The sequence below is a fragment of the Mangifera indica genome, chromosome 1 (assembly GCF_011075055.1).
Source record: "Mangifera indica cultivar Alphonso chromosome 1, CATAS_Mindica_2.1, whole genome shotgun sequence".
Taxonomy (NCBI): Eukaryota; Viridiplantae; Streptophyta; class Magnoliopsida; order Sapindales; family Anacardiaceae; genus Mangifera; species Mangifera indica.
In genome coordinates this window covers 28,959,607-28,968,413 of record NC_058137.1, presented here as the reverse complement: position 1 = coordinate 28,968,413, position 8,807 = coordinate 28,959,607, and the positions used below count along the sequence as shown (strand labels likewise).

The 8,807-nt window shown below is 32.8% G+C and overlaps 2 pseudogenes; one reads left to right on the top strand and one right to left on the bottom strand.

Moving 5' to 3' along the window:
* Positions 1-342: 342 nt before the first annotated feature.
* Positions 343-3,562, bottom strand: LOC123193597 (annotated as a pseudogene).
* Positions 3,563-5,155: 1,593 nt separating this feature from the next.
* On the top strand, positions 5,156-7,713 carry LOC123193576 (annotated as a pseudogene).
* The last annotated feature ends 1,094 nt before the right edge of the window (positions 7,714-8,807 follow it).

Below are 8,807 nucleotides of genomic sequence, written 5' to 3'. Positions count from 1 at the left end.
TAACTTTATTGACTAGACAGATACGATGTGAATGAAAAAACCTGCTCGTATCCATATTCATCTCAAAGCCAAAGCATTACCTTCCTGAGGGGAATTGCAATATCTGCTTGTGAATCTTCAGTGGATTGACTTCCATATTCATTTTTCAATTTGTTTACCAATTGTACTTGTAACAGCTCCTTGATTTTTGTTTTTCGTTTTTTTTTTTTTCCCTCAAGTAATATATTTTAGAGGCTGTAATGAATCGCACATTATCATAAAATTTGCGAGAATGGACACTGTCATATAACGAGACATTGCTAGAACTTTAATAATGCTTGATCTTTGTGTTAGCTTTTAGAGTGTTTTAACGTCAAATTTGCTAAAGCTTAAAAGAAATACAAAAAGAATACACCATTCATGTACAATATTACAATTTACAAGTCCATATCAGTGTGGTATATCGACTCTGATTGTCACAAAACGCAATGAAATTCTCACATATTCCTTTCCATAAGAAGTGGAGAAACAGTAACCATTTCTCAGTCTATACTCCTCATCTAGTATTTCAATTTTAAAGCTCATCTTTTACAGATGCTTGGTGGCGTTGTTCATGCCAATAGTAGGGATACTTAAGCTTTGCTGCAGTGTGTGGCATCTACCAGTCATCGTATATAAACCTGGAGCAAAAGCCAAAGTAATGAATGTAAACATACCCATACGATACAGATCAATCAAAATCTAGTCTCAATTAAGCTTGTAAGAAATTTCAAATAAATGAAGCAAACACTAAAGGAAACCAGAAATAACCATTCAGTAACCAAACTTCTAGAGGCAATACTAGCATCATGAAAGCATATTTTGACAGATTTGGAGATGCAATATGTCAAATCAAGCAAAGAAAACAAACTTAATATCTTGAATAACAATGTAAACACAAACATAGAAAGTTCAAGGGGTTGGAAAAACGGACGTTACTTACACTTTCACAGGTGGGCGTGATATGGTAACAATCACTTGCAAATCCTCATGTTCATTTGTATTCCAGACCTGCAATGAGGCACCACCTACAATTTTCAAACTTTGGCCAATGACTGGATCTGGAAACGCTTCCAAGACAATAATTATAGCAACTATGTTTATAAGAGTGAATGAGAATAAAAGTCAATGTTCATTTGATTCACCGGGAAGAAACTTATGAACTAACTATGTCGTTGCCAGAATAATGCTCAAAAGATTGCAGTCATAGGTTTTTTCCCTGAATATTAGTTCAAGTATACCAAGTACATGTTATCTCACTACTCAACAGAGTCCATCTCAGGCTTTACCGCCAAAATAAAATACCAGGTACTGTGTTCGGCTACTGAGGATGTATATGAGGAGAAGGCAAGGAAAAGATGTCACACATGGCAAAGGGGAATTGGCTGTGGAGAATAACGGTTTTGGATCAACATGGCAGCAGGATACAGGTGGAAGTGGAAGGAAAAAGAATGATTGAGAAGGTTTATAAGAAAAGGGGGTAGCTGTGTTTTTCTTGCACTGGAACAGTAGGGAGGTACCGCTTCTCGAAAAGCCAGAAGTTAGTTATTGTTTCTGTCCTTAGATTGTGTGGTAGGATATTGAGTGGATTGTAAGAAGATCAATCAAAGACATTGTTGTCTGCATATAATTTTTTTCTCTTGATTTTCAGTGTGCATTTGTGCTGTGCAGGGTTGTGTATTTGTGATTGTGTTTCTGCAGGTGCAAAGCAGTAGCTGAATAATATTGAAGGTAATTGTTCGTTCTACAGAGAATGTTGGAGAGGAACGTAATATACTGATATTTCACATCCAACAATTTCACATCCAATACAAGTTGCAGTAGCCTAAGCATTTACTAGGTGTAAAATTTTGTATAATGCTAACAACATTAATAATCTTTCAGATCAACCTTTTTGTAGTGCGTAAACCACATAAATAGTATTTTCCTTTCCAGGGTTTAAACTAGAGGTAAGATGTATAATTATTGTTCATAACCAATAACACAAACAGCAAGGTGTATTGTTCTACTAGGGGGAGGGTAAGATCAAATACTATTTGTTTCTTTGTATTAATACATCTAATATGCAAATTCACAAAATATTTGATCTAGCCATCTAAGAATAATAATGGTAGTTTTTACCTGGTGAGCATCGTTAACAGGGATATGAAAGGTGCTATTTGAAAAGATAAAGTGTTCTTGTGGCTTCCCAGGGTACTTCCCATGCGAATTTGAGGCCAGATAGAGAGTGCCACTCCCCTTCAAGACAACAAAAACTTCTTCACAGGAGTGTCTGTGTATTGGTGTTCCTGATCCTGGAGAAATGTTTGAAGCCAAACCTCAACCTGTGAAAACACAGAAATGCCTTGAAACATAAATGCCATACTTCAGAATTTTCACTTGCCTGCCACAAAGGGCCGAAATCAACATTGTTTTGTGCTGTGTGAAAGTAGCTTGGATTCTCTAACAATGAACAATTAAAAAAAGGCAAACATTTGTTGTCTCAAAGTAATTACAAAAGTTTAGAACCAAAGACAGTCTGGATATCTATTGCAGCATACCATCCCTCCAGACCTGGAGAAATTCTATCAATACTTCTTTCAACCATACACCTCTAATTAATTACGTCATGATTAACAAGGACTTCTTGATTTAACTTTTGATATGATCATTGCTTCTCTGTAAACAAACCAATAAAACATTTACTCAAGAGATCATGGATAAGCACATTCTGAGTTAGTGTATTTGGTACCTCTTTCAATCCTGCGGATACTGAGCCTGCCAAAGTAATATGGGACAAACCTCCTCTTCCATAGTTATCCTGTGAAAGCTCCTAATGTTTCTTACAAGTGGTAATCCTGCAACACAAATAAAGTGCAATAAAACATAAAATAAACTGATATAAAAAGGCATGGAACACATAATAGAGGACATTCACAAATGAAACCGCTCCAAATCAACAACATTTCCCCTTAATAAATACAAGATGATACAATTTCATTATCTCCCAGTGAAAATTCAAAGTTAGACTCGCATCATTCATCCAACATTCAAGTCTTCATAAAAGAATTGCAACAATACGAAAAATTTAATTTTTAAAACCCGACAAAGGTATCTAAGAATGCATCACTTTTTTCTCAACATTTTGCAACCCTAAGTCGGTTCCAGTACCATTGACATCAATTGGTTTAATCACCACCATAAAATCAATAAACCTAAACAAATAGCTAACTCTAAACAGAAGCTTCTTGAGCATATCCATGAATCTTAAATAGTTCAAGACGTTTCTCTGCATACCCTTGTTAAATAAAAATATAAAAAAAGTAGAAGATGAGTAAAGAGGACTCACCTTCTATTGAAGAATGGGAATCTTCGGCAGTTGCAAAGAATAAAATCAAACTTAAGCAGAACAAAATAAACCAAGACCTCACTGTATTCATCGCAGCTTATCGTGGTTCTTTTGCAGTGTTTTCCTTGATTTCTGATTTACTTGGATCTCGTAACCCGGTTTTCGTAGCTTCTAGACGTGGTAAATTTTTAGTTTTTCCCGATTTGATTAACAAAAACAAAGTTTTGAATGATGTATATTTATGGGCCAACTCAAGTTTTAATGAGAAGGCAGTTACACATGCTCAAATTTTTAGAACTTAAATATTTATTTTTAATTCAATTTTTATCATAAATATTAGGTAAGATTGAAAATAAAATAATTATTTATTTATAAAATTTATAAAATTAGATTTTTATTATATTTTACTCTTTAAGTTTAAAATTTTTATAATTTTCTATCATCTAAAGTCTTCAAGTTTTAAAAATTGATCATTTTATTGCCAAATTTGTAGGGATCGTTTGGTTTAGGTAATATTTTATTACAAAAATATAAAGATTACTTTGAAGATAGATTACTTAGAAGATTACTAGGTATAAATGATTACTATGTTTGATAAAATTTGGTAGGTATAAATAATTATTGTGTTTGGTTAAAGGTAATAAAATATTACTAGTAAATTATTTTACTTAAATGTCCTTGAATATAATTATTTTTAAATATTTTTATATTATTTGTCATATTAATTAAAAATAAATTTATTTTTATCTCAAAAAATTAATAAATAATAATATAATTATAATAAACTCAATATTACCTTAGTAATCTTTAAATACCTAAGGTAAATGTGGTAATCTGATTACCACATATATTACCTGCCACATCAGCATTGCTAATAGAAGATTACTATAATTTTTTTATTATTGACAAATCAAACAAGGGAATAAAAGATAGATTATCAAGGTAATCTTAAAAAGCTCCAACCAAATGCCCCCTTTAGATTTTTTTTCCTTTCTTTAGCAACGATGATCATTTGAAGACGAGATAGAGAGTCAGCAACTATCTCCTATAAATGAATCTTTTTTTTTACCGACAAAAAGACAAAGAGGTATTGTCTTTTAGTCGACTAAAATAAAGAGATGTCTCTTCATCGATAGAAATAAAGAGACGACGCCTCTTTATCAACAGAGATGAAAAGACAATGTTTTTTCATCTACAGATATGAAAAGATAACGCTTCTTCATCTACAAAGACAAAAATTTTTTTATCAGGGATGGTCATTAGAGGGGAGAGAAAGAAAACCTAAAGATTTAAGCGTGAAATAATCATTTTTTAAAACTTAAAAGCTTTGAGTAAAGGAAAATTGTAAAATTTTTAAATTTGAGGAAGAAAATATGATAAAATTTTAATTTTTTAATAAATGATAATTTTATCTTTATCTCTAATTAAAAAATTAGATCATTAATAGATATTTGAATTTTTGAAATTAGTACAATTATCTTTTGTATTAAAACTTGGTTAAGCAATTAAGATTTTTTTATTAAAAGAAAAAAAGGCCAATTTCGTTTGAATATAAATTAAAGAAGAAAAAATAATGTTATATACATATATAAAATTTAGGTATATAAATAATATATTATTATATAATTATATATATTATTTATATATTTAAATTATATATAAAAAATATGTATATAATTTTATTGGTAGATTGAATTAATTTTCTCTAATTTTAAATGTATTAAAATTAAATTATGTTTTGGGTTCTTTTGATTCCTTAATGAGCCGCTTGAGTGATTCGGCCCAGGAATGCTTCTGTGAAGCCAAGTGCCAGTGTCAGCAATTGAAGCTTGGGCTGCCTCACCTCTATCGCTTTGTGAGCCAATTCGACAATTGACAGTGAAGAAAACTGGACTGCAACAGAAGAATTGACAAAGCAAAGTAAAAGCTTGACCACTCGAGCTAAAGCCTTACCGACTTCTGAACCCAAGCGTAAGCCCTGCCTCAGGCGTCAGCTCCGACGCTACTCCTCCGGTCACCACCTGCACTCATCTTTGCTTATTTCCAGGACGAAACAGGTCATTTCAACCATATCACTTTTATTTGTTTTGGCTGTTTACAACACTGGCCTTTTTAGATTCTTACTTCAATTTATCTAATTCTAAATGTTATCTTATCTACTTAATTCTTTTGCTTTATTTGAGATACCCATTCTACTTTTAATGCTTGATAACTTTGTTTTACCTTTTTATTTATTTTCCTGCTAATTTTGGAGCGACTCTTCTTTTAGTACAACGGGTATTCCAGGGCTTGTTAGCGTCATTGCACTCGTTCCCATTGGTTCTAGTTCTCCATTATATGTTGTTTTATTATTTTTGTATGTAGAATTCATAATCACCGAGAAGGCTTTGTTTGGTATGCTGATTCTTTGATACTGCAGGCATTGGGAACTGGAAAATGAAGATCATGAGCTCTGCTGGCATAACAAAATTTATTTTTTTGCTAGAACATCCAGATTTACCTGCTATGACTTATTGTAGACCACGGTTACCTTCTTCATCAGTTACATAACTATGAGAAGAGGTTTAGGTTGATTACAAGGTTTCAGTACTCAGTTGCTGACAGAACATCTGCATCTTCTGTGGATGCTTCTGTGTCCAAGCCCAATAGTGTTCATTTAGGTGGGAAACAAGGAGCTTCGTCATCCTTGTATAGCCGTCCTAGTTTATTAGAAATGAAGAATGAGAGGATAGCAAATCGTGCCAAGGTTTAGAATTTCCTGCAGGGAATTGGTATTGTTCCTGATGAACTTGATGGGTTGGAGCTCCCTGTTACAATTGAGGTTATGAGGGAACGTGTGGATTTTCTTCACAATTTAGGGCTAACAATTGAAGACATCAATAATTATCCACTGGTTCTTGGCTGCAGTGTGAAAAAGGACATGATACCGGTGCTTGACAACCTTGGTAAATTGGGTGTTAGGAAATCCACTGTCACAGTGTTCTTAAGAAGATATCCACAAAAGTCATCAATGCTAGTGTTGTTTTAGACCTTGCACCTGTTGTCAAGTATCTGCGGGGTTTGGATACCAAATGATATTCCCTGGGTTCTTGAGAGATATCCAGAATTATTAGGATTCAAACTTGAGGGGATGATGAGCACATCAGTGGCTTATTTGGTTGGAATTGTAGTGGCAAGAAAAGAAATTGGAGGAGTTTTAACTAGATACGCAGAGATTTTAGGCATGCTTGTGGGTCAAGTGATTAAAACTTTTGTGGAGTATCTTGAAAGTTTGGGTATTCCAAGATTAGCTATAGTTAAATTGATAGAGCGGGGCCGCACATTCTGGATCTTGAATTAAAGGAAAGGGTGAAACCAAATGTTGATACCCTTGTAGAGTTCAATGTCAGAAAAGAAGTGCTTCCGTTAGTAGTGGCTCTTTATCCTGAAATTATAGGAATTGACCTGAAACCAAAGCTTCTTGGTCAACAGAATTTACTTAATTCACTTATTGAACTGAGTCTTGAGGATTTTGGCACCGTTGTTGAGAAGATGCCTCAGTTTGTTAGTGTAACTAATAACCCTATTTTGAAGCATGTGGATTTCCTTAAGGATTGTGGATTCTCCTTGCAGCAAGTGACTAAGATGGTTGTGGTGTGTCCCCAAGTGCTTGCTTGGAATATTGACATCATGAAACTTAGCTTTGATTACTTTCAAAGGGAAGTGAAAAGGCCTCTGGATGATTTAGTTGCTTTCCCAGCATTCTTTATGTATAGTCTGCAGTCTACTATTAAACCCAGACACAAGGTGATTGCGAAGAAGGGTTTGAAATGCTCTCTTTCCTGGCTTCTTAACTGTTCTGATGAGAAGTTTGAGGAGCAGATGGACTATGACACCATCAACATGGAGGAGATGGAAACGGAGCCATCATTTGATATGAATATGCTAACGGTGCCAAGGAGTGATGATTCTGCTGCTGAATATGAGGAAGATAGTGGTGATGAATATGTATAAAATTATGTTTCTGCATTTGAGAATCTTGGCTTCTTTGAAATTGGATCCTCGTATTTGCATTTGAGAATGTTAGGCTTTTCAGATATTGAATCCTCATGATAGAGTACAGATGCCATTCTTAAAAGGGAAGCCCTGTTGAAGGATGTATTGTAATGCATTTGAAGCTACTTGTGTATGCTTACAAGTAAAGATAAGGTACCTAATTCTAAATTCTCAGGTCCCTTTATCTCCTTTAGTTGTCTAGTACGTCTGTATGTGTTATCCCAAGAGAAGACAATATTTGTTGTAGTTTAGGGTCTATCCTAATGCATTTACCACACATGTAAAGTTCTTAAGCCATTGTTAATGTTATTTCCCAGTAGAATTTTGGTCCATCAAAACTGTTGAGAAACAAATATGCTATTATTTGGTCTCTGTTTTGGTGTTCAGAAAGAATATGATCAGAAGCAGAGGTCTGCAGATTAAATAAAAAATAACAATGGCTGGAGTTGAATCCCAAAAAGTAGTTGCAGTCTAGTAAGTACAGTTCTCCTGCAACAAAATCTCGAATGATAAATTGCACCGAGCAGTGAGTTGGTTTCTCAGAAGAAGATAGTGATGAATATCAACAATCCAGATAAGGGATTCTCAATAATTATAATATAACATTTACATTCATAATTTATTACATTTTTTCAAATTTTTTTGGGATTGTAACATCATTTTTAAAACCATTGGAAGAAGAATGATTTTTTAAAATTTTCTAAAGGCCATAATTTATTATGAATCTCTCAAAAAGACCTTTCATATTTTTAAAAATTTAGTTCATCTTTTAGTATACTATTATACGATAAAGACTCTCCTAATTGTAGAAAGAAAAGAAGAAAGGGTTGGGAAAAGAAATAAAATTAAAATATTCTTATGTAATTTTGATATATAAAATATTATTTTTAATTTTGATTAATTTATAATTATATGATAATTTAAAAAATAAAATAATTAAGATAAAATAGTATTTTTAATTTTTAATATTATTATTTAAGTGAAAAAAGTGATATTTATAAATATAAAAATTTTATTTATCTGTGTCATCTAGAGATGAAAAATAGTTATAAGGACAAGCTTTGGGTGGGAAAAGAATATTCACACTTCAATTAATTTTCCTAGTACTGACACTCTGAAATATAACATTTACTTAAAAAAATAATATTAAACATTTTCCTTCAAAATGAAGGAAACAAAAATTTATTAATAAATGTTATTCCTTCAAAAATTTATAAAATTTTATAAACATCTGATTAATCATTTTTATTCACCGCAAAGTTCTTGCTAATCGTAAAATAATAGGGCTTTTAAAATAGGGGTCTTTTTTTTCCTTTTTTACCTATCATATTCGCTAGAGGTGAAAGAAAAGATTGGTAATTTGGTTGATGTCACTGTCAAATGCTCAGAGTCCACTATCATACGGATCCTCCAACCTGCAACTCAC